This window comes from Nannospalax galili, unplaced genomic scaffold (genome assembly GCF_000622305.1).
Source record: "Nannospalax galili isolate Female #2095 unplaced genomic scaffold, S.galili_v1.0 scaffold309, whole genome shotgun sequence".
In the NCBI taxonomy this organism is placed as follows: domain Eukaryota; kingdom Metazoa; phylum Chordata; class Mammalia; order Rodentia; family Spalacidae; genus Nannospalax; species Nannospalax galili.
In genome coordinates, this window is record NW_008359589.1 from 1,554,535 (window position 1) to 1,559,322 (window position 4,788).

A 4,788-nucleotide genomic window follows, 5' to 3' on the forward strand; every position below is an offset into this window, starting at 1 on the left:
AGCTGGTACTGACAAGAACTGGCTAGTTTGCATAGGAGAAAAGTCAACAGTCTTACCTAGCTGTGAACCCTGCAAGCTACAAAAATGACTGGCTTAGCAAGACATGTTAGTGGGTGCAATAGTGCCATGGAGAGTATGGGGTAACCAACCACTTTGTTTCAAGTACACCCCCACAGGAGTGTCTGGTACTATAAACTTGGCCAAGATCCAGTGGCTGGGTTGCTCATAAGCCCTAAAGACTCATCAGAGAAGCTTCTTTTTGCCATGACTCACAACTGGTTAAAGTGCAGAGAACAGCTGTTTGTGGAGTGCTCAGCAATAAATAGGACACCTGTATTACATCTGTACCTGAGGATGAGGGGGGTGGAAAGACTAAGCCAGAGGTTGGGGAGGACTGGAGTGAGAGTCATGTGGACATGACAGGACTGTTGCACTCATGAACTCACAGTCATTGTGGTTGCCTGCACAAGATCTGCACAATAGTCCAGTATGAAAGGGGGAGGGGTACCTGAGCCTTCAACCCTAGCTGAGGAACTTTTAACAAGTTAATGGCTGCTGGGGCTAGGGGGAGTCAATTTTCTTTAGGGGTGTGGTCCTTGGTAGGCTGAAAATGATCCAGGGATGGCCCCACACCCATGCATATAATAGGCAGCACTAATTGGACTCAGTGGGATATCTATGTTGCTATATACCTATATCTACATTGTGATGGAGACATGGATTTGGAAGGCGTTGGGAGGTGACAGAGGATGAATATAATTGAAATACATTGTATGCATGTATGAAATTCTTATAACAAAAAATAAACACATTGATAAGAAAAAAGAATTCTATGAAGCTGGGCATAGTGTTGAGAGGCAGAGGCAAGAGATCAGGAGCTCAAGGTCAGCCTCAGCTACACAGTGACTTCCAGACCCGCTTGGATTACACAAGACCTCATTTCCAAAAGCAAAACATGTATGAGCTAGATTGGTAGCCCACACCTGGGATCTCAATACTGTAGCGTCTGAAACAGGGCTGCTGAGAGCTCAAGGCCAGCTTCAGTTACAGTCATTTATTTCTGTGTCAGTCTGAGGGAGAGTCTCAAAAAGCCTAAACACACACCACAAAAACTTTTCTTTGGTGTGTGTGGGGGAGACAAGGTCTCAAAAGCAGTCCAAGTAGTAAGTCTGGAAACACAATCATGCCCCATGCCCAGGGCTGGCATTAGAGGCAATCTAATGGAGAACCACATGGCGCACTGGTAAACTTGGCGGTGATTCATGCACCTCTTCCCCGTTAGTCATCACAACTCATTACGTTCTCTCGGCCCACCTTACAGACGAACTTGTGTTTTGGAGACGTTAAGAAAAGTCCCTTTGGTCCTTGAACTAGCGAGGGGTAAACCGGAAGGCTTTTCCCACACCATCAGTGGGGTATCAAGTGTGGGTGCTGGCTGCGGAGCTGCAGGCAACTCTAAGCTCGCAGCGCCGCGGCACTGCCCAGAAAGGGGGCGGCCCTCCCGTCAATCCTGTCGGCCACCTAAGGAGCCCGAGGACTGGCAGTGGGCCAGCGGGTACAGACCGACGGTCCAGGGAGGTTGAGCCGCAGAACAAGCACAGAGACGTTAAGCGGACACTCCAGACGCGCCCTCACCTACCCACACCCTCCTCCCGACTCCAAACACGGGTTTCCGGACGCCCAGGGCCCGGCCCTTCCCCCGGAAGTGACGTGCTCGACTGCGGCGTCCGGGAGGGGCCCCGGTGCTGCCGGGGGATTCGAGAGTGGCGGCGGCTACTGAGCGACGGGCAGGTCAGGCCGCGGTGAGGAACGCCCCGAGCGCGCGCCCGGCGAGTGGCGGCCTCACCAGCCGCATTGCCACCCTGCCGCGCGTGAGGGGGCGGAGGGCGGGGCTCGAGGCCCGTGGCGCCGGGAGATGCGGGCGGCTGCAGGCACGCGGCGAGGCCGCCGCTGCCTTCTCAGGTCCCTCTGCGGGGATCGCCGCGGCTACCGCGCAGTCCTTGAGTTGCTAGCCTGAGGAGAAACCGGCAGTGAAATCGAGCGCCGCATTCGAGGTCGAGAAGGATCTGCGTGGACGGCCGGGTAAGCGGCGAACCCACGCCCCGTCGTGTCTTGCACCTCCGCCCCTCAGCCTCCTGCGGCGGGGGCCACTGGTGCAGCGGAAGTGCGCCCCGCGGGAGGGGCCTGGCCTTGTGGGCGGTCGGAGGCGGGGCTTCTGGAGCCCGGGACTGGCTGGATGGGCGGGGCTTGGCCTTGTGTGTGGGAGGGGCGGGGCCGGCGCGCGGGTGGGTGCTGGAAGCTCTCCCTCCGCCGGACTCCCACCGTGGTGGGTTCCTTTGGCGGAAGGTGGCCGCGGGCTTTGTTGCCTGCGTGGGGCGGAGGGGAGCAGTTGAGACCCTGAGGTGACAGGAAGTTGGAAAGTGAAAGTGCAGTTGTGTCGCGCGGCGGGAGGCGGGCTGGTCTGCGCACTTTGCATTCGGTGCTCGTAGCCGGTTTCCTTCCCTGGCGCGGTCCATCCGGTGTCAGGTTTCTTTATTTTTCCACTTTTACCCCTGCCCTCTGCGTCCCTTTACTTTCCGCTCGCGGTACAACTATGGCGAGCTCTTCCTAGGAGAAGCACTTGGAAACATCTTTTGCGTGTGGAATAGTAGGCATCGGTAGGACAGAAAGGAGAATTGTTGACTGAAGTCAGAAGTTACGTTTGGCTTGTTCTCAGGCCTGCGCAGTTTGAAGGTTAGGGGTTTTAGGGCTCCGGTGCTTTGTCCTGCAGCAGAAGGCAGAAGGGTGTCGATTTGGGTCGGATCCCATGCTTCTGAATGCACGACTGGCAGAGGTGTTTCTGTTAAAACTATATGATTCAACTTTGTCTCTATAGAAACGCTTTGCTCTTTGATTTTGTGTAGAAATTAAAACTGCGGAATGAGCCAGGTGCGGTGCGCACACCTTTACTTACAGCACTCCGGAGGCAGAGGCAGGTGGATCTCTTGAGATCGAGGCCAACCTGGTCCACAGAGCAAGTTCCAGGCCAGCTGGGGCTACAGGGAGATCCTGTCTTTAAAAAAAAAAAAAGTAATGTTCAGTGAATATTCTCTTCATGAAGAACAGACTCTGAGACTCTTAACTGAATATAAGCATGTAAGATTTGCTTAGTCTGCATCAATTCTCTGATGTCCAAATTTCTGCTCTACTAGAGGAGATTCAACCATTATTGCATTGTGTTGATCTGTAACTGCTCAGAGGTAACACTGAGAGAATGCAGCTTTTGGCAAGCACACATAGAGTCAGAAGCTGTAGTTCACACTCATTTGCTTTCTATTTTTGTGATGCTGAAGATAGAACCCAGGGCCTTAGGTACACGGGGCAAGTGTTCTACCATTGAGCTACATGCCCAGTCCTACGCTAACTTTATAACATGAGATAATTGTACACACAGTAGTTACCGTCTCTAGACCACCCTGAAACTTCAGGAGTATAAACTGGGAAGTTTGAGTCTGTGCAGTTGTAGAGAGAAGAATGCGAAGACATAGCTAACAGTTTGTCACTAGTGGAGCACTCCTCAGAATATTCTCTTCCCTCCACAGTTATTTCTAGGAAGGTCTGCTAGGAGAGTATTAGAGGCAGGATTTCTTTCCATCCATGTTTGAAGGGAAATAAATACTGTTAAGTTTTTAGGTGTCATATATTTGGGGCTGGGGGTGTGTTCAATGGTATTCAGTCACCAGCGTTAAAAAATACATGCGTGTCGGCTGTGGTGGCCCACGCCTTTGATTTGTGTATTCCGGAGGCTGAGGGGTGAATCACTGAGATCTAGGTCACCTGGTCTACATATTTCGTTCCAGGCCAGTTGAGGTTACAAGGGGATCCTGTCTCAAACAAAAAAAGTGTACATTTGGAGCTAGTGAGATGACTCAGCGGGTAAAGGCATTGCCACCAAGCCCGACACCCTGAGTTCAATTCCCAGGACCCACACACATAGTAGGAGAGAACCAATGAGTGGTCCTCTGACCTCTACATGTGCACTGTGATATGCCTGTGTGCCCCCTGAAAAATAAATTTCAAAAGCTTTTTAAGGAAAAGTGTGCATTTAATCTCAACACATCATATGGAATTCTCAAAGAATTAATAAAGACTATACCAAAAAAAATTTACTCTCTTTGTATAGGAGTCTGTGGCTGTCTGTCACCTTTGCTTTTTCTTTCTTCTCATGCTAGGTATCAAAACCAGGGTCAGCAGCATGTGGACAAGTATTTCACCAACCCAACACTCTCCAGTCTCCCGGTTTTTGCCCCCTCGGTCCCCTGGAGAAAAGTAGCATCGATTTTTATTGCTTAGGTGCAATGCTGACATCGGACCTGAGTTCTTATATGTGCTGGGCAGTGCTCCATCACTGAGCCCCTCCCCAGCCCCCTCTGTCAGTGTACCATGGGCATTGGGCTTTGGAATATTCTTTTCTTTCTTTTTCCATCTTTTTTGAGACAGGGTCTCCCTGTAGCCCCAGCTGGCCTGTAACTCGCTATGTAGACCAGGTTGGCCTTCAACTGACAGACCTCTGTTTCATCCTCATGAATACCAGAGTTATAGACTTGTACCTGGCCTGTAACATTTCTGCAGTTTTTAAAAAATATTTTATTTATTGAGCCAGGCTTGGTGGTGCACACCTGTAGTCCCAGCACTTGGGAGGCAGAGGCAGGCAGATCTCTCTGAGTTCAAGGCCAGCCTGGCCTGCATAGTGAGTTCTAGGACAGCTGGGGCTACAGGGAGACCCTGTCTCAAAAAGACAAAAAAAAT

The 4,788-nt window shown here is 51.4% G+C and overlaps 1 protein-coding gene across 1 annotated transcript in view; it reads left to right on the forward strand.

Moving 5' to 3' along the window:
• The first annotated feature begins 1,726 nt into the window (after positions 1-1,726).
• Positions 1,727-4,788, forward strand: part of Elk4 (ETS transcription factor ELK4) — a 34,570-nt gene continuing 31,508 nt past the window's right edge. Inside the window, exon 1 of the mRNA XM_008823313.3 lies at positions 1,727-2,082. The gene's annotated coding sequence lies outside the window, so the exon portion shown is untranslated. The remainder of the gene's footprint in view (positions 2,083-4,788) is intronic.